General features: G+C 51.2%; 2 non-coding genes across 2 annotated transcripts; one reads left to right on the top strand and one right to left on the bottom strand.

Moving 5' to 3' along the window:
* Positions 1 to 141: 141 nt before the first annotated feature.
* TRNAK-CUU (transfer RNA lysine (anticodon CUU)) lies at positions 142 to 214 on the bottom strand. The gene has a single exon. It is a non-coding gene; the product is annotated as a tRNA-Lys (tRNA).
* A 231-nt stretch (positions 215 to 445) lies between these two features.
* TRNAG-GCC (transfer RNA glycine (anticodon GCC)) lies at positions 446 to 516 on the top strand. The gene has a single exon. It is a non-coding gene; the product is annotated as a tRNA-Gly (tRNA).
* The last annotated feature ends 21114 nt before the right edge of the window (positions 517 to 21630 follow it).

Below are 21630 nucleotides of genomic sequence, written 5' to 3'. Positions count from 1 at the left end.
CCTTTTGGCCCTTCCCTGCTCTTTATCCTGCAGGGCTATGCTGTTTGTCATGTTTTGTAGCAAGCAGAAGGGGGCAGTTCGTAAGGGGTTATCTTGGTTGACAGTGGTTAGCTTAAGTAGTAAAAGGCAGCAATAAGCAACCGCCCAACGTGGGGCTCGAACCCACGACCCTGAGATTAAGAGTCTCATGCTCTACCGACTGAGCTAGCCAGGCTGCAGACACACACTCGCGCACCGCACCGCACCGCACCGCACCGCACCGCACCGCACCGCACCGCACCGCACCGCACCGCACCGCACCGCACCGCACCGCACCGCACCGCACCGCACCGCACCGCACCGCACCGCACCACAAGAGCTTCATGTGGTCAGGTCGGGCGATGGTGGCCGTCTGATCCTGGGACCTGGATCCTGCAGGCACCACTGACATGAATGACTCATCCAAGCATTGGTGGTTCAGTGGTAGAATTCTCGCCTGCCACGCGGGAGGCCTGGGTTCGATTCCCGGCCAATGCAGCACAGCTCCTTTTCTCATTTGCTGATCATTGCAGCGCATCTCTTCCCTCATTGACTTTGCAGACACTTGCGAAAACATTGGGCACTTACTGCTTTTCTTTTGCTTCCCATCCTTTTGGGCCTTCCCTGCTCTTTATCCTGCAGGGCTATGCTGTTTGTCATGTTTTGTAGCAAGCAGAAGGAGGCAGTTCGTAAGGGGTTATCTTGGTTGCCAGTGGTTAGCATAAGTAGTAAAAGGCAGCAATAAGCAACCACCCAACATGGGGCTCAAACCCACGACCCTGAGATTAAGAGTCTCATGCTCTACCAACTGAGCTAGACAGTTCTTCTTCTCCTTCTCCTTCTCCTTCTCCTTCTCCTTCTCCTTCTCCTTCTCCTTCTCCTTCTCCTTCTCCTTCTCCTTCTCCTTCTCCTTCTCCTTCTCCTTCTCCTTCTCCTTCTCCTTCTCCTTCTCCTTCTCCTTCTCCTTCTCCTTCTCCTTCTCCCAGATATTTGGTAAGAAAGGCCAGACAAAGGACACACAAAGGGGGTCTTGTGAAGCGCTCCAAAGTTATCTGGGAGTTGTCTGAGCCCCTCACCTGGTGAGCACAGTACGACGTGGGCAGCCGTTACCTGCAGAAGTGGTCTGGATAATAAGAACTGTGAGTAAAGGCCCTTGACTGCATCACTGACTCCGTGTCCTTACTGCTGCTGCCCTGCACCATCACCCCCATCCTCAGCATACACTGCCCTGAGGCTATACTCCTCCCGTGGGGAGTTATGCTACGCTCTGCTGCACCCACAACACCAGCCTCGGCGGTCTGCCCTGCAGCAGCGGTTCACTCTGACCGCAATCCACGGGTGGCGTAGTCGGACATTTAAACATCAAAACCACATAAATAGTTCCGCCACTGGTTTGACCGCCCTGAGCCATGGAACCGGGTCGCCGCCACGGAGACTACAACCACCAGCATCCACCAAAAAGGGTCCGCTCCGGATGTCCCAAGGCCCAGGGGGCACGTCAGAACATTTTCATCACCTTTCATAATCACCAATGGGACATGGCAGGGATGTCCTCTGTCCCCTCTCTTATACATCCTAGTGAAGGAGCATCTGCTCTCATCAATTCGCCATAACCCCAATATTAGGTGAATTGAGGTGGGAGGCACCGAGTACAAGTGCTCTCTATTTGCTGATGATGTCCTAGTATATATCAATCAATCGCATATATCCATCCCTGCTGTTATGGCTGAAATAGATCACTTTGTTACATGGTCAAATTTTAAAATCAATACAGCGAAGTCTGAGGCCCTCGATGTCTCCCTCCCCAAATCCAGACAGGATTCCATCCAGTCCAACTTTCCCTTTGCCTGGCCCTCACAGGGTATCAAATTCTTAGGAATTCCTATTCATAGAGACCTCTCCCATCTATGTTATCTTAATTTTGGGCCCTTTATTGAACAACTCCATACAGACCACGGTTGGCAAGTTAGAACTGTAAGATTCACTACGTGAACCACTGGTGTTTTGTGGAAAAGCACATGTACACTGTGTTCCAAATTATTATGCAAAAAGTGTTTAGGAGTGATAAGGGAAGAATTTGTTTATTTGTCAGTTAAACTCATTGATGGTGATGTGTGTCAGGGCTCTTTATATCACTGTAAGCAATTGCAGACACCTGTGCTAATTAGTTTGGCAGGTGTGTCCAATGAACGGCAAGACTACTTAAGAAGGCTGTCCCACCTTTTTAAGCAGCCTACATTTTCTGCCAAAATGGGAAAGAAAAAGGATGTGTCGGCTGCTGAGAAGCAACAAATTGTGGAGTGTTTAGGTCAAGGCATGACTACAATCAACATTGTGCGATGATCAGGATGAAGTGTCTTGGCAATCAAGAAGTATGTAGCTGATTCACAGTACACACGTGTGCGTGCTGATAAGGGCAAATTGAGGACTCTTTCCTACAGGCAATTACGTCAGGTTGAAAGAGCAGCGGCAAAAAAGACTTGTCATAGCAGCAGACAAGTTTTTGAAGCTGCTGGTGCCTCCAACGTCCCCCGAACAACAATATGCAGGGTCCTTCAGAGGTTTGCAGCTGTGCGTACGCCATCCTGTCGACCTCCTCTATCAACTGCACAAAAGCAGAAACGGCTCCAGTGGGCCAAACATTACATGAAGACTGATTTCAAAACTGTTTTGTTCACGGATGAGTGCCGTGCAACGCTCGATGGTCCAGATGGATGGAGTGGAGGATGGCTGGTTGATGGACACCCCACGCAAACACGGCTACAGCGCCAACAAGGAGGAGGTGGAGTAATGTTTTGGGCTGGAATCATGGGGAGAGAGATTGTCAGCCCCTTTAGGATCCCTGAAGGGGTAAAGATGAACTCCATAATGTATGTGGAGTTTCTCAAACAGCACTTCCTGCCATGGTTCAAGAAGAAGAACCGTGTATTCCGCAGCAAGGTCATTTTCATGCATGATAATGCACCGTCTCATGCTGCACATAACACATCTGCATCTCTGGCTGATATGGGCATAAAAGGGGACAAACTCATGGTGTGACCCCCATGCTCCCCTGACCTCTACCCCATTCAGAACCTCTGGAGCATCATCAAAAGGAGTGTCTATGATGGCGGGAGGCAGTTCACATCTAAGCAACAGCTCTGGGAGGGTATTCTGTCCTCATGGAAAAAAATTGAAGCAGAAACCATCCAAAACCTGACAAATTAAATGGACGAGAGAGTTCAGAAGCTCCTTTAGAACAAGGGGTAATATGTGCAAATGTAACAACACCTAGAATAAAGTTTTGAGTTGAAAACTGTTTGATTTCAGTTTCTAATAACCTGCTAATGCTTATAATTTCAAAAATGACCATTTTTTTGGTCTTTATTAAAATGAAAAGGTTGATCGAAGAGTGTGGGGGATCTAAGAGTGTGGCAGCCCACTAGTCAGGATTACTTCGAATTCTGACAATCTGAGGGTCATGTTGCAGGTAGTGCAGCAAGAAGGCACTTATGTGTCTTGCGCATCTCGGAGCCCCAAAATTATTTTCCGGGCTAGATGCAGCTAAAAATTATTATTAATTTTAAATCTGGTGGAGCTTAGTATAGATGGCCTAATAGAATCAGTACTGCACACTGCTACAAAGCCCAAATTATTTTCCAGCCAAGATACAGATAAACATGATTAGTAATTTGAAAGCTTAAAATGGTTGGTGAGGAGATTTTAACCAATCATCAAGCTTTTACTCTCCCCAGGATGACACAGGGGTAGAAAAGTCGTTTCGGATCCATGATTTGTTCATCTTTATGAACGTGAGTCTGTCTACATTATCAGTGGAGAGCGGCGTGCGCTTATCTGTCAGCACACCACCAGCAGCGCTGAACACACGTTCAGACAGAACGCTGGCTGCGGGGCATGACAAGATCTCCAAGGCGTAAGTGGCGTGCTCCGGCCCTTTATCCAGATTGGAAGCCCAAAAAGAGCAAGGGTCCAGTGACACAGTCATGGCTTCAATGTTTACTTGGAGATACTCCTGTACCATCGTCTCTAGGCGTTGACTATGTGTCAGACTTCTTGTCTCCTGTGGCCTTGCAAAGGATGAGCTAAAAAAGTGGTGAAATGATTCCGCAAAATTGATGTTACCAGCAGATACTGTGTTTCTGTTACAGTTTGAGTGCTGAACACTCGACGGTCCCACAGTTGGCAAGTTGGAACTGTGAGATTCACTACGTGCACCACTGGTGTTTTGTGGAAAAGCACATGTAAGATTCTGCAACAGTCTCTGCTGATACTCCTGCATGCGTGCATCCCTTTCTATGGCAGGAATTATTTCTGCAAATTTACTTTTGTACCAGGGATCTAACAGTGTGGCAACCCAGTAGTCAGGATTATTTCTAATTCTCCCAATTCGAGGGTCATGTTGCAGGTAGTGCAGCAAGAAGGCACTCATGTGTCTTGCGCATCCAGGAGCACCAAGTCCCTGTTGTGTTGGTGGCGAGGTAACAATCATGCTTCCTTCCTCTGTCCTCTCCCCCCAACCTCGCACAACAGAAATGTGGTCTCCCTCATCTGATGAGTCTTCCATCAGTTCGTCCTCCACTTCTTCCTGGGCACCTGCACCTTCCTCACTAGTTTGGCTGCTACCATGCGCCCTGGTTAAACCATCTCCCCCACCCTCACATGCCTGCCGCCTTGGTGCTGCCGACCGTCTGGACCTTGCAGATGTTAGCCCTTCCGCATACAACTCCTCCTCCTCTACTTCCTCCACCTCCTCTTGTGCCACCACCTGACTCCGAATTCTGTTTAACATGTGCTCCAGCATGTAAATCACCGGAATAGTCATGCTGATAATGGCATCGTCACCACTAAACATCTTCGTCACCATTTCAAAACTATGCAGAAGGGTGCATAAGTCCCTGATCTGAGACCACTCCTCCAGCGTGATTTGCCCCACCTCTGGATCCCGTTGGCCTAGGCTATACGTCAGAACGTATTGCACCAGGGCTTGTCGGTGCTGCCACAGTCGCTGCAACATGTGCAGAGTTGAATTCCACCGAGTAGGCACATCGCATTTTAGCCGGTGAATTGGCAGGCCCAATGACTTCTGTAGAGATGTAAGTCACTGAGCTGCGGGATGCGAACGGCGGAAGTGAGCACACAGCGACCGTGCCCTCTGCAGAAGGCCATCTAGTCCGGGATAGTGGGCTAAAAATTGCTGGACAACCAGGTTTAACACGTGAGCCATACAAGGCACGTGTGTGACATTGCCCCGGCGAAGGGCCGCACCCAGGTTTGCAGCATTGTCGCACACGGCCTTCCCTGGTTTCAGGTCCAGTGGAGACAACCATTCATGAAATTGGTTCTCCAGAGCTGACCACAACTCCTCAGCTGTGTGACTCACATTTCCCAGACATTTCAAAGTAAAAACCGCCTGATGACGTTGAGCCCTACTGCCAGCATAGTAAGGAGGTGTGCAGGATCCCTTCTGCGCTGTTAGAAAGCTTGTGGCATGACCAGACAGGCTTTGGGTGCAGGTGGAGGACCGAGAGGAGGTTGAGGAAGCAGAAGCAGTGGAGGAACTTTGACATAAAGAGGATTGACGCACAACTCGTGGGGACGGCAAGACTTAGACAGCAGCCCCTTGTCCTGCTGTCACCATAGTAACCCAGTGCCCAGTCAGTGACATGTAACGCCCCTGTCCATGCCTACTCGTCCAAGTGTCTGTGGTGAAATGCACCCTGTCACACACAGAGTTTCTCAAAGAAGCGGTGATGTTGTGTGCGACATGCTGGTGGAGCGCAGGCACACCTTTCTTTGAGAAGTAGTGCCGACTGGGTATCTGGTACTGGGGCACTGCGACGGACATAAGGTCTCGAAAATCCTCTGTGTCCACCAGGCAGAAAGGCAGCATTTCTGTAGCCAAGAGCTTGCAGATGGTGAAATTCAACCTCTTAGCTTTCTCATGGCTAGGAGGAAATGGTCTTTTACTTGTCCACATCTGAGGGACTGAGGGCTGGCTGTTGTGCTTAGACGGGGTTGATAAGGGTGTCCCCGGCAAACTGCCGGTCTGTGAGGAAGATGCAGGCGGACATGTTAGGTTGCCTTGATCCAAAGGTGGTGCTATCGATGTCGGACAGCGCTCAACACCAGCTGGTGTTACCACCTCCAAAGAAAATGATGACCTGCCAATCACGCTGGCTGTTGCGGGTAAAGAGGTGGCAGGTCTGCGTCCCAAAACAGGTGTGACTGCTGTCCCCCCAGTCACAGAGGATGAAGAGGCCGCAGATGCACAAGATGGGGCAGACGGTGGTTGGCCCGGCTGGCTAGGCCGCATTGTAGCACAGTGAGCTTCCCACTGCAACTTATGCTTCATGTCCATGTGCCGGTTCATGCATGAAGTACTCAAACTATGTATTTTTTGGCCTCTACTTAGCTTTTGTTGACAAATGTTACAGATAACACGAGTTCAGTCATCTTTATCGATCTGAAAAAATGCCCAGGCTATGCAAGGCTTAGCACCCATGCGACCTGAAGAGCCACCACGACTTGTGGTCAAAGGCAGAGTTGTGTTTGAGGATGCAGTTGTTGACGTGCTTCCAGTACTACGTCTCTGTCCAGGAAGACGCAACCTGACCTCGTCGTCACTAGCATCCTCCTCCACCTCCTCTGCTGACCTCATCTCTTGGCTGACTGTGGGTTGACAGTAAGTGGGATCTCCAACCTCATCATCATCACCCTGTGTGTTATCACACCCGTCGTCCTCAGAGCCAACCTGTTCCTGCCCTGACAAAAAACTAAAATTGTCGCTCCAATCAGGTATTTGAGTCTCATCATCATCTTACTCATTGTCTCCACCAACAGGAGTTACAGTTTGGGAATGAGGGTCTACATTATGGTCAGAACGTTCTGCGTCTGGTCCTGGATCCGACTCATAAAGATTCTGGGCATCAGTGCAGATCATTTCCTCGTCTGGATTCACAGAAGCGCTGGAACCGACCTCTGATTCCCAGGCTATAGTATGAGTAAACAGCTCTGCAGACTCAACCATCTGTTCTACCTCATACTCAGACGGGCAGCTGGAGATTTGGGAGCTGTGAGGAAGCAAGTGCGATTGGGGTGACACCTCTGAGGACTGGAGTATTTGTGATGTTGAAGTTGATGTGAAGGAGAGCCCACTTAAAGGAGCACTTGATATCTGTTGAAGCACCTCCTGTTTTTGTGCCTCATCTGGAATTTGTAGTGATTGGCGTGGCCGTAAGAAAGGGATCTTATCACATTGTCCGCTAAAAGAAGTAGACATTTTAGTTTTGCTGGAAGATGGTCTTTCTTCTGCAGATGTTACTGTTGCTTTAACATCTACTCCACGGACACAACCTTTTTTCCCCTTCCCAACACGCCTATTCCCCTTTCCACCAGCAGCAGGCCTTTTTCCACTCATTTTGGTGGTTAACTAATTCACAACTCTGGAGTTGTTGGCACAAAAAAACAATGGATGGGAACCGAGCAGAGCTGAGTGGCCAAACTGTGGTATTAGGCCAAAACTATTGTTTGGGTTAGATGCAGAAAAAAATTATATTCAGTTTGCAACCTGATGGAGGTCAGTATAGATGGACTAATAGAACAAGTCCCACACACAGCTAGAAGGCCAAATATTTTTTCAGAGCTAGATGCAGAAAAAAATTATATTCAATTTGCAACGTGATGGAGGTCAGTATAGATGGACTAATAGAACAAGTCCCACACACTGCTAGAAGGCCAAATATTTTTTCAGAGCTAGATGAAGAAAAATATTATATTCAATTTGCAACCTGATGGAGGTCAGTATAGATGGACTAATAGAACAAGTCCAACACACTGCTAGAAGGCCAAATAATTTTTCAGAGCTAGATGCAGAAAAAAATTATATTCAATTTGCAACCTGATGGAGGTCAGTATAGATGGACTAATAGAACAAGTCCCACACACTGCTAGAAGGCCAAATATTTTTTCAGAGCTAGATGCAGAAAAAAATTATATTCAATTTGCAACCTGATGGAGGTCAGTATAGATGGACTAATAGAACAAGTCCCACACACAGCTAGAAGCCCAAATATTTTTTCAGATGTAGATGCAGAAAAAAATTATATTCAATTTGCAACCTTATGGAGGTCAGTATAGATGGACTAATAGAATGATGCTATGCCCAAAAGGTTTTACTTCACTAGGTGCAGTAAAAAAATTGGTATTCTATACACAGGTGGTGTAGCTTGCAACACAGATAGGCTACTCCACTGACTAACACACTCTGCAATAGGCCAAAAAGGATTAGCTTTGCTAGATTTAGCGAAATGCTGTGAAAAAAACTTGCACAGCACTGGCACAGACCTGCCTTGCAAAAACTGATAGGAACTGATATAACTTAGTCCTGAAAAGGACTGCAATTACAATTAGTCTTTACTCCCAACCTATCTATTTAAGAGCACAGACCTGCCTGATAAAAGTCGTAGGAAATGCTGTAACCTAGTCCTTAAAAGGACTGCAATCACAACTATTCCATACTCCCAAGCTATCTGTAGATTTGTGCGAAAATTGGCTTGAAATTAACAAGGTATAGCGCACACAGCAACAGCGGTGCAGCCTAACACGCAGCTGCAGCAGTGAGAAAATGGTGGCGACGGGGAAAATGGCTGGGTCTTATAGGGCAAGGACATGTGACATACACTGCCAATGACACATGCCCTTGCTTGTGTGAAAAAAAGCACTTCGCTCTGTGTGTGTGTGACACCCCAGGGGTCTGGTTGCCACAGTGATAGAGATATTACGTCTGAGAGCAGGTGGGAGGTCCTTTGGTCAGGGATCCTGTGCATGCCACACCTCCTGCCCAGTCTTGGGAGGGGAAGAACTTCCCCTGTATAAACCCTGGGCTGAGGCAGGGTTAGTGAGACAAGGAGAGTGGAGACAAGAAGCAGCATAGGAAACAGCAGAGTTACAAGGAGTCAGGGGCTGGCAGCTGCAGAGCTCGCCCTGACAAAGAAGATTCTTTACCGGACCCGGAGTCCGAGGCTGTGGGGACTAACTCCTACCCAGCAGCAGAATCCGTCAGGCAGGGGATTTCAGGTCCTCTGGCCCAGAAGCCCGAAGGCACGGTCACACGCGTGGGACCAGCACCGCCATCGTGGAGCGGAAGCCATTAGAAGGCCCCGAGTCACCGGCCATACGGGTGAGCACCACACGGTACACTCAGGGACGTGGGCTACTTACATCAGCTTCTAGCAAGGTAGCCAGAAGAGTACAGTCAGTTTGGGAGGCCTACAACTACGCCTGGCCAGGGGAGATCTCATCTGCTCAAAGACTGACCAGGCCCCGTTTGCTAGCAAGTACTCCGGGAGGGTCTATCGTTGTTACCAGTAAAGACCCTGAACTACACCGTACCGTCTCTGAGTGGTTCCTGCTACCCCCATCATCCACGTCGGCTGCCCTGAGGCCATACCCCTCCCGTTGGGGGTTATACTATCACGCTGCACAATCCTATCACCGGCCTCAGCGGTCTGCCCTGCAGCAGCAGCTCCCTGGCTGCACTCAACAGGTGGCGTAGTCATCAACCATTTACCGCTAACAGACTGCCGTCCAGTTTGACTCCCTGGGCACGGACCGGGTCACCGCCACGAGACTACAACCCTCAACAGATCCGGCTCCGGGTAAGCTCACGCGTGCGCAACGCAGCGCGACACAGGCCCAGGGGCGCGTCAACTTTGGCGTAGTCGGCAGGATTTCGTGCCCGCAACCACCGGGTACTGCGTGCCTGAAAAGCAAAGACTGTTCAAACTTACCAGTGGTGAAGATTCCCGCTATCCGTGGAGGTTTCCCGCCATCCGGCGCCATCTTCTACCTTCTTCCCGCCATCCGCGAAGTTTTTCCGCCATCCGGCGCCATCTTCGACCTTCTTCCCGCCATCCGTGGAGTTTTCCCGCCATTGGACGCCATCTTGAGGACGCCGCGCGGGAAGAAGAGGGGCGTGGACTCTGAAAGCGCGCGAGAACTGAAGCCCCGCCTCACGTCCGGACGTTGCGTAAGGTCCTGGAAGGAGCCCAGCAGACGCCGACGTCACAGGAGCGCGACGGAAGGTCCTCAACCCTGACGATCCACTGCGGAGCCGCGGCCTACGGAAGAGGATCATCGCAAGGTAGGCCACGGTCCACTAGGGGGGAGGAAGATGTCGGATACGGAGGAGAGCTTCACTGCCTCAACCCCCGCCAGCGCTACCGCTGCTGCAGTTATGCCCTTCACCATGCCCTATATCCCGGGAGCAGCTTGGCTACCCCAGTACTCAGGGGAGTCACATACCCTGCATGACTTTAGAGAAAAGCTGGATAGCCTCTTCCAGGTGTACCCCCTCACAGAAGAGCAAAAAGTGAGCATCCTGGTGGCCCAACTAACCGGGGCAGCCAAAAGGGAAGTAAAATCCTGGCCACCTGGGAGGAAGACTGTCGCAGGGATACTAACCCGGCTGAAGGACACCTTTGATACCCGCACCTCAGCCGAGATTAAGCTTAGATTCTACGGGTGCAAGCAGCGAGCGCATGAGAGTATAAGGGACTATGCACTAAACCTACAAGAGGCCCTGAGGGCCATAAAGCAGACCGACCCTGATGGGGTGGGAAACGAGGACAGGCTGTTGACTGAACAATTTATAGAGGGTTTATATTGCAATGCCCACCGAACCCAGTTGCGGGCAATGGCCTTACAGGATCCCCATCTGGACTTTGCACAGTTCAAGGACAGAGCCATCCGGGTGCTCCGAGAACCGGCACCAGGTGGCGTTGTGACCCACAGACGCCCCACTACCACTTACTACCAGGAGGCGGCGCCCTTGTCAGCAGGGCCTGTGGGAGCTGATGCGCAGGCTTTGGACAATGACCCGGCTCCAGACCTACACCATCAGGTCCAAGAGCTAGCTAAGAGCGTTGCTGCGCTAACCCGAACTGTGCAGTCTTTACAGGCTTCCACCCCAGGGAAGATCCAGCTGGCATCCGGACCGGAGGACATCCCGTGGCGTCGACCAAGGAGGACCCCACCGGCCAGAGGAAGACCCAGTGACCGATACAGTGAGGACGGATGACCCATCTGCCGCCGCTGCAATCAACCCGGACATATGGCAAGGTACTGTTCTTTAAACGGGCACAACCTGGGGTAGAGGGCCAACCCCCAGGAAAAAGATCACCAGGCCCATCGAACTGGCGCGACAGATATGTGGGAGGACGTCCAGTCTTGCCTGTGGTACTGGATGGCATTCCCATGAGTGCCCTACTGGACACCGGGTCCCAGGTCACCACCATCCCGTATGTGCTCTTCAAGCAGTACTGGAATGACTCGGATATTACCCGCTACCCTGACGACGACTTGAGTATCATCGCCAGCAATGGTCAGCCCGTGCCACAGATCGGATTTAAAGAGGTGACCATCAAAATTGGTAGAGTCGAACTGGCCGCACAGGGACTGATCATTGTAGATATTGACAAACATGAGAGTCACCCAAAAATAACTCTAGGAACTAATGTAATTGAAAATTGTCTTGCAGAGGTGATTTTCCTTTTACAGCAGGTTGCCAAGAATGCCAGCTCCGGCGAGCAGCGGGTGCTCCAGAAAGAGATCCGGGCACTGATGCAACGGCAACAAGTGGAACTCTCCGGCGGTGAGATTGGTAGCGTAAGAATGTGTGACCCTTTTCCTATTGCCATGCCCCCAAAAAGTGAAATGATGATTTGGTGCCGGGCAGCTATTGGTCTGAGAGGTAGAGATTACCAGGCAATGGTAGAACCAGTTTACTCAGACAGTAGGCCCACCATTTTGACAGCACGGGGGGTGGTCAATGTACGCCATGGGAGGGTGCCCGTTGGCATAATAAATATCGGGGAGAGGGAAGTGTACCTGCCCCGGTATGCCACGCTAGCCAAATTATATACCACTAATCAAAATTCTATACAATCTGTGGAACCCTTGCCTCCATCTCACCCGGAGGAAGGTAACGGCTCTAAGAAAGACATGGAGGACTGGTGTCAGCAACTACATCTGGGTACTGACTCCACTCCCTCACATCAGAAACAAGGAGTCTATCGGGTGGTTCAAGAGTATGAGAGAGTGTTTAGTAAACACCCGTTAGACTTCGGGCGAGTCAAGGGGGTAGAACATCGCATCCCCACGGGAGATCATCCTCCCATAAAAGAGAGGTATCGACCCGTACCCCCTGCACATTACCAACACGCCAAGGGGATGCTTAGAGACATGAAGGAGGCTGGGGTAATCCGGGATAGTTGTAGCCCCTGGGCAGCCCCATTAGTTTTAGTCAAAAAGAAAGACAACACTATGAGGATGTGTGTAGATTACCGGAAAATCAACCGTATCACACACAAGGATGCGTACCCCTTACCAAGGATAGAGGAGTCATTGGCTGCTTTAAGATCTGCTAACTTCTTCTCTACCTTGGATCTCACTAGCGGGTACTGGCAGGTTCCTGTAGCAGAGGCGGACCGGGAGAAGACCGCATTCACCACCCCGATGGGACTTAGCGAGTTCACCTGCATGCCGTTCGGACTCTGCAACGCACCAGGAACCTTCCAACGCCTAATGGAGTGTTGTCTGGGCCACAGAAACTTCGAGACGGTCCTGTTGTACCTGGACGATGTCATCGTATATTCCAAGACGTATGAGGACCACCTGAAACACCTGGCGGAAGTGTTCGAGGCTCTGGCGAGTTACGGCCTAAAGGTGAAACCCTCCAAGTGTCACCTCCTGAAACCAAAGGTGCAGTACCTGGGACACGTGGTGAGCGCTGACGGAGTGGCTCCCGACCCTGATAAGATCACCGCAATTAAGGGATGGCCAAGCCCCTCCAGCGTAAAAGAAGTGCGGCAGTTCCTCGGGTTGGTAGGCTACTACCGAAGGTTTATTCCCGGTTTCACCAAAAAGGCAGCACCTATGCAGGACCTCCTGATAGGCCAGTCCCGGAAGGCCAAGAACCAGAAGCCGCCCTTCAAATGGGAGGAGCTGGAAGAAGAGTCCTTCCGCCAGCTGAAGATTGCCCTCACGGGGGACGAAATCCTGGCGTACCCGGATTATAGTCAGCCCTTTATCCTCTACACCGACGCCAGTAACATCGGGCTAGGAGCCGTACTGTCCCAGATTCAGCAGGGGAGAGAACGAGTAATCTCCTATGCCAGCCGAAAACTGCGACCCACCGAAAGGAACCCCGAAAATTACAGCTCATTTAAGCTAGACTTCCTGGCCGTGGTATGGGCAGTCACCGAGCGCTTTAGGCATTACCTCGCTTCTTCCCGGTTCACCGTATACACGGATAACAACCCGTTGACACACCTGGACACGGCAAGACTCGGTGCCCTGGAGCAGAGGTGGATGGCCCGTCTGTCCAACTACGAGTTCACAATCAAATACCGGGCAGGACGCTCCAATACTAACGCGGACGCCCTGTCCAGGATGCCCAACCTGCCGGACGAAGGAGAAGATCCGGAGGGACTGGAAGAAGTTGAACTCCCTGCGTTCCACCGTCATGGGACTATCCAGTATTCCCACCGGGTAAGGGGTAAGCAGGCTGCTACGTTGAACCCCTTACCCCACTACAACTGGGCGGAAACGCAAGACAGCGACCCTGCCGTCCGACTGGTGAAGGAGATGCTGACTCGGCCGGAGGCTCGCCTTGAACCAGACGCTCCGGAGGAAGCCAAACAACTATGGGCGGAGAAGAGTCGACTATTCCTTTACAAGGGGAAGTTGTGCCGCAGAATGGTCAACTCCCGGACGCATGAACTACTCTGGCAAGTAGTGGTGCCACGAAGAGACGCAGCCATGGTGATGGAGGCATACCACGACGGAGCTGGACACTTCGGGTGGAAAAAGCTGGAGTTCCTGCTGCTCGAGCGGTTCCACTGGGTAGGCATGAGGGGAACCATCGAGAAGTGGTGCAGAGACTGTGGCCCGTGCAATCTGAGAAGGAAGGACCGGGCCAGCCAGAAGACTCCCCTGCAGTCCATCGTCACCCGGCAACCGTTGGAACTGGTAGCCTTGGATCATGTAAAACTGACCCCAAGCAGAAGTGGCTACGTCTACGCGTTAACCATCGTGGATCGTTACTCCCGGTTCTTGGTTGTCGTCCCCGTCAAGGACTTAACGGCTCAAACAGCAGCTAGAGCCTTCCAGCAGCACTTCTGCCGTCCACACGGGTACCCGGACCAAGTGCTGACGGACCAGGGACCTGCCTTTGAAGCGGAGGTCTTTCAGGAATTCTGCAATCTGTATGGCTGCCGGAAGATAAGGACGACACCCTACCATCCGCAGACTAATGGACTTTGTGAAAAAATGAACCAGGTGGTAATGGATCTTCTAAAAACGTTGCCCCTGGAAGAACGCAGTCTGTGGCCTGAAAAGTTGCCCGATCTGGTGGACCTATACAACCACATCCCGGTAGGTTCCACCAACTGTACCCCGGCTTACCTAATGAGGGCAAGACCTGGTAAGTTACCTGTTGACCTGGAAATGGGAGTCCTGACCCCCGAGGACACTTCACCAGAAACAGACTGGGACACAGAGAGGCAGCAGCAGTACCGGAGAGTACAGGAGAGCGTGGAGCGAAGTCTCTGTCAGGCTAGGGAAAGACAAGAGAAAACTTACAACCAGTATGCTCCCGCTGTTCCCCTGGTACCCGGAGAGCAGGTCTTGAAGAGGAAGAGACGGCTCCACAAGTTGGACGACCAGTGGGAGAAGGACCCGTACACCGTACTGCCCTCAAGCCACGAGAACCCGAAGGTCTGTACCATCAGTAAAGACGGAGGGGAAACCACAGCCATTGTATCCCGGGACCACCTGAAGAAGTGTCCCGAACAACTGAGGAACCCTGAAGAGGGACAAGAAGACCATCGACCCGTGGGAGAAAGGGAAGATATGGTTAGTACCGTGCTCGGGGACTTCCCTCGGTCTTGGACTCAAGTCAATGGTGCAGTTGTGGTACCCGTACTCACCTTCCTCCAACCATCATCCCAAGAACCTACGGAGCAACGGGTGGAGCTGGAAAAACAGCCGGTCCAGGAGGCAGAAGACTCCACACAAGTAGAACAGGAGAATCAACCCTCTGCTTATAGTGAGCCTGCCGTACCCCTAGTGAGACAAAGAGCCGGTAGACAGCTGCCCAGTTTACCCTTGACAGCTCCTACACCCTGTAGTTCAGGGCCAGACAGTCAGCTCCGTAGGTCCACTAGGGCCACTAGAGGCCAGTTACCCGCACGCTGGAGAATTTGAAGTGTAAAAATAGTTTTATTTATGTTTATCTGTGTATTGTTGCTTGTGTATAATTTTGTGTTTCCAGTTGTTTTTAGGAAACCTTGGTGGATTTACCGGGAATCCTTGTATATAGTTGGAGCGTAACCCAGGATGGACTAGAGACTGTTAAGGACTCGGGGTAGGACAGACCCCTACCTGGTTACGTCTCCCTGTGTTGGTGAAATGGACACCTTTGCTTTTCTTCAAAGACTACACCCGGTTGCGGATATGCCGTGACCATCTTATTGTGTTTCCTTATTGTATTTTATTGTTATTGTTATACCTTGGTATATTTTTCTAAAAAAAAAGTGTTTAGTCCCGGAGTACTAAATTTCACTAGGGGGGAATGTGACACCCCAGGGGTCTGGTTGCCACAGTGATAGAGATATTACGTCTGAGAGCAGGTGGGAGGTCCTTTGGTCAGGGATCCTGTGCATGCCACACCTCCTGCCCAGTCTTGGGAGGGGAAGAACTTCCCCTGTATAAACCCTGGGCTGAGGCAGCTTTAGTGAGACAAGGAGAGTGGAGACAAGAAGCAGCATAGGAAACAGCAGAGTTACAAGGAGTCAGGGGCTGGCAGCTGCAGAGCTCGCCCTGACTAAGAAGATTCTTTACCGGACCCGGAGTCCGAGGCTGTGGGGACTAACTCCTACCCAGCAGCAGAATCTGTCAGGCAGGGGATTTCAGGTCCTCTGGCCCAGAAGCCCGAAGGCACGGTCACACGCGTGGGACCAGCACCGCCATCGTGGAGCGGAAGCCATTAGAAGGCCCCGAGTCACCGGCCATACGGGTGAGCACCACACGGTACACTCAGGGACGTGGGCTACTTACATCAGCTTCTAGCAAGGTAGCCAGAAGAGTACAGTCAGTTTGGGAGGCCTACAACTACGCCTGGCCAGGGGAGATCTCATCTGCTCAAAGACTGACCAGGCCCCGTTTGCTAGCAAGTACTCCGGGAGGGTCTATCGTTGTTACCAGTAAAGACCCTGAACTACACCGTACCGTCTCTGAGTGGTTCCTGCTACCCCCATCATCCACGTCGGCTGCCCTGAGGCCATACCCCTCCCGTTGGGGGTTATACTATCACGCTGCACAATCCTATCACCGGCCTCAGCGGTCTGCCCTGCAGCAGCAGCTCCCTGGCTGCACTCAACGGGTGGCGTAGTCATCAACCATTTACCGCTAACAGACTGCCGTCCAGTTTGACTCCCTGGGCACGGACCGGGTCACCGCCACGAGACTACAACCCTCAACAGATCCGGCTCCGGGTAAGCTCACGCGTGCGCAACGCAGCGCGACACAGGCCCAGGGGCGCGTCATGTGCGCTGCTGATAGGCTGACAGATTGCACCTCCCCACTGTAAATGCGGGAAAGAGAAAAAAAAATGGAGATCTTCATTATTCCTGCAGAGATCCATCCCCTGCCCCTCCCCCCACCCCGCTGTACACTCAAACTGCGTATTAACATTACTTTTCATCATTACTGAGAAAAAATCCAGTTATGATTTTGGTGCACGAACAGTTATCGAACATAACCTCGAACAGCCAAATTTTTTTCAAATCATTCGTGTTCGCCGAACGGCTCGAACACCGCCCAAAACAGCTCAAATTTGAGATTGGCGAACAGTTCAAGTCGAACACCGCTCATCTCTAGTCGGGTGTAGGCCAGAGAAATAGAACTGTGGTTTTCCTCTTCCACGGTTCTAATCTACTTTTTATTACCCTTTTTCCATTGATAGTGCGAGTGTAAGCTATTTTACTTTCTTTACAATGGGAAAGGCGCGTGGCAAGGGACGTGGAACTGGACATTCTAGTGATGATGCGTGCAGAGGACGGGGCCGTGGCCAAGGTGAAAATGTGCCACAACCAACAGCCACATCTTCTCGCTCCCATTTCTTGACCGAATTACTAGGGAAGCACAGAACAACACCAGTATTGCGAACTGATCAGTGTGAACAGGTTATTAATTGGATAGCAGATAATACTTCTAGTTAACTGGGCACCACCACCTCCGGTATGTCTTCCACACGGTCAAATCTTAGTAGCCGTGAGTCTCGACCACATACTCCTCCTCACCCTGATGCTCCTTCCTCCCATCATGCAGAGTGTCGTCAGAAATCAACTGATCCCACACTTGGACACTCTGAAGAGCTGTTCACTGGTCCTTTTCCAGATTTGTGCCCCTCGCCTGCTCCGCTTGAAGTGGTGGAAGAGGAGATCCCATGTAGCGATGTCCAAAAATTTGAACAGCCACGGCCACAGGAAGTCGACGCTGGCAATTTGTCACAAGAGGTGGACGATGACGAGACAAAATTGCCAGGAAGTGAGGAGGAGGATCGTGGTGCGCAAGTGGAAGAGGAGGAGGTGGTGGATGATCTAGTAACTGACCGAATGTGGCAGGAGAACATGCAGAGCGAGGCCAGCAGCACACAGGGTGAGGGAGGCAGGGTACCCCAACAGGCAGGAAGGAGCAGTGTGGTGGCCGCACACAGAAGGCAGGCAACAGTTCCCCATAACACCAACACGAGGGACGTTGCCAGTACAACCTGTAGGTCTTCCAGAGTCTGGAATTTTTTTAAAGACTCTGCTGATAACCCCAAAAAGGCCATTTGTACCACCTGCCATGCCAGCATCAGCAGGGGTGACAAAACTACCAGCCTGACCACCACCAGCATGATCAGGCACATGGCAACAAAGCACCCGACTTTGTGGGGTGAACCCCAGGGTCCACGACCAGTGTCAGTGGGGGTCACCACTGCTTCTTCCGCTGTTGTGCATGCAATAGAACCCCGTGTTGTGTGTGCAAGGCAATCCCCTGTTCATACTGCATGCAATGATGCTCCCTCCTCTCAGTCTTCACTTGTTATGGCAGTTTCTCAAGAAACAGCATCCACGTCCACGTCCCACCGCAGCGTTCAATTGTCCATATCCCAGACCTTTGAACGAAAGCGGAAATTCGCAGCCAACGCCCCACAGGCCACAGTTCTAAATTCGCACATTTCACGACTGCTTGCGTTGGAAATGCTGCCTTTTAGGCTGGTGGAGACGGAATCCTTCCGCAACCTTATGGCGGTGACGATCCCTCGGTACTCGGTCCCCAGCCGACATTATTTTGCCCAGTATGCCATCCCTGCACTACTCAAGCACGTGTCCCAAAACATCTGCCGTGCCCTCAACAACGCAGTTACTGGAAGAGTCCACCTGACAACGGACACGTGGACAAGTGCTTGTGGCCAGGGACGGTACATCTCCCTGACGGCACACTGGGTAAACATAGTGGAGGCCGGGACCCAGTCGGACCTTGGGACGGAACACATCCTCCCCACACCGAGGATTGCGGGCCCTATGTCAGTCAGAGTTGCCCCCACAGTGTACAGCTCCTGCGCATCATCCTCCTCCTCATCCTCCTCATGTTCAGCTTCCATCTCAGATATCACCACATCAGTTACAAGCTGGAAGCACTGCAGTACTGCCTCCGCCAAGCGGCAACAGGCTGTGCTGAAACTCATAAGCTTAGGTGATAAACCGCACACTGCTTGTGAGTTGTGGACAGCTGTGAAAGAGCAGGCAGATCTGTGGCTGAGACCACTGAACCTGCATCCAGGCATGGTTGTGTGTGACAAAGGCCGTAACCTGGTGGCGGCTCTGAGGCGAGGCGAGATCACACACGTACCATGCCTGGCTCATGTGCTTAACCTCGTGGTTCAGCAGTTTCTTAAATCGTACCCCGAGTTGCCAGATCGGCTCGTCAAAGTACACCACCTGTCAGTTCATTTTTGCAAGTCGGCTAGAGCTTCCGCCGCCCTTACTGTGTTGCAGCAGCGTTTGCAGCTTCCGTCACACCGACTGGTGTGTGATGTCCCCACATGTTGGAACTCTACCCTCCACATTTTGCAAAGGATTTGTGAGTAGAAGAGAGCAGTTGTGGAGTACCAGCTGCAACAAGGCAGTCGATATTCAGGTCAGACTCCACACATAAGACCTCAGGAGTGGACCTGGATGTCTGACATATGTACCATCCTGACAAACTTTGAGGATTCCACCAAGATGGTGAGTGGCGATGACGCCATCATTAGCATCAGCATTCCACTTGTCTGTCTCTTGCAACGCTCTCTGCAGAGAATTAAAGAGGAGAGATTGCAGCCAGAGTATGATGAGATGGATCAAGAAGCCGTAGCGGTCGATTACACACAGCCCAGCCTCATCTCATTCCAATGTGCATTGGGGGACAATGAGGGGGAGGAGGATGAAGAATAGGAGCTTTTATCATGCGCTGTAGACGGTAGTACCTGTACAACTGTCATACCGTCGGTTCAGCGTGGGTGGCCTGAGGACAGGGGGGAGGAGGAGGAGAGCATGGTCAATCGTCATTTTGGTGAGGACATGGAAGTCTTGCCCGTTACCAGTCTGGCACGCATGGCTGACTTTATGTTACGCTGTCTTAACCGTGACCCTCGCATTGTCAAAATGTTGGGTGACAATCATTACTGGTTGGTGACACTTTTAGACCAACCCCCACTACATGGAGTACTTTCTCTCTCTTATTCCTGAGGTGGAGAGGTCTACAAAAATGGGGCAGTACCAGAAGGCCCTTGCTGCAGAACTGTTAAAAAAATTCCCATCTGAACACGCTAGCGGCAGAGGTCACACTTCGTTGCCCAACCAAAGCGTACATGCGAGAGAGACGCAAATTCAATCCATCAGAGGCAGGGGAACACTGTCAACGTTCTGGGACAGTTTCTCAGACTCTCCCTTCGGACAGACCCTGAGGCGCGGGGTACTCTCACAAGGAGTGGAAAGTTTCAAAAGATGGTGAGGGAGTACCTTGTCGACCGTACCAGCATCCCCCATGATTCCTCTGTGCCTTTTAATTATTGGGAATCCAAGCTGGACACTTGGAATGAACTCGCTCTGTAAGCCTTGGAGGTCCTGGCCTGCCCTTCCGCTAGCGTGTTATCGGAGCGTGTTTTTAGTGCCGCTGAGGGAATTATAACTGATAAGCGCACTCGCCTGTCAACTGACAATGCTGACAAGCTGACCCTTATCAAAATGAACAAGGGCTGGATTGGGCCAGACTTCTCATCACCACCAAATGACAGCAGAGTAACATAAAGTCAAATCCACTGTGTTTTTTCGGGAGGTGTATTCACATGCACCGCTTCACACCCACACATGGGTATACGCTTCCTCATTTAGGCTGTTTTATCCTCAGCCTCCACCACCACTATACCACCAGGGTGACCGTGGTCCTTGTTGCCATTATTGAAAGTTCCTCCGTCCTTATTTTTGTCAGCTTTTGCTTGGAAGGCATAAGCAAACACTATGGGAGACCCACTCCCTAATAATGGGAATAATGTTTGTAATATGCTGTACTGCATGGCTCTTGTAAGGGGCATTGCAAGTTCCTCCATCCTAATTTTTGGCAGCTTTTGCTTGGAAGGCATAAGCAAATACTATGGGAGACCCATTCCCCAATCATCGGAATAATGTTTGTAATATGCTGTACTGCATGGCTCTTGTAAGGGGCATTGCAAGTTCCTCCATCCTAATTTTTGGAAGCTTTTGCTTGGAAGGCATAGGCAAAGACTATGGGAGACCCACTCCCCAATAATGGGAATAATGTTTGTAATATGCTATACTGAATGGCTCTTGTAAGGGGCATTGGAAGTTCCTCCATCCTAATTTTTGGCAGCTTTTGCTTGGAAGGCATAAGCAAATACTATGGGAGACCCATTCCCCAATCATGGGAATAACGTTTGTAATATGCTGTACTGCATGGCTCTTGTAAGGGGCATTGCAAGTTCCTCCATCCTAAATTTTGGCAGCTTTTCCTTGGAAGGCATAAGCAAATTGTAATGCACACGCCCGGGCTGAGCGGCGTGTGCGTGTATATGTAGTGATTCCACTTGACCGTGCTGGAGAGTGAATGCCTGGATGGGCGTAACTAAGTATTCACCCGATCCGACCAGGGTCGCACGACGACATACGACGCCAGTGCGCCAAGGAGGAACCGAGCAGAGCGACCAGGTGCTACTCCAGGACAGACCCCGGACACGGCTGTTGACCAACACAGGGGAATAAAGGAACAGACAGGTTAGGCTGGCACACAGACTGGTGGGTATAGGCAGGCACGACTGGTATGCAGGCAGGCGGGTATGCAGGCAGTGGGGTACAGGCAAGCACGGCTAGAGTGCAGACAGGGAGGCACTAGCAGGTAGGAACACAGGCGGTATAGGACCCAGTACACACTGGAACTCAGGAACAGAACCACAGATGTGGCAGACAAACACAGCAGAGTGAGGCCGCCCAGAATGGTGAGCGAGAGCAG

Source organism: Phyllobates terribilis, unplaced genomic scaffold (genome assembly GCF_046119375.1).
Source record: "Phyllobates terribilis strain yellow unplaced genomic scaffold, ASM4611937v1 Scaffold_5__5_contigs__length_657084704, whole genome shotgun sequence".
NCBI lineage: Eukaryota > Metazoa > Chordata > Amphibia > Anura > Dendrobatidae > Phyllobates > Phyllobates terribilis.
The sequence above is the reverse complement of the archived record's forward strand: the minus strand, read 5'-3'. Positions and strand labels throughout refer to the sequence as shown.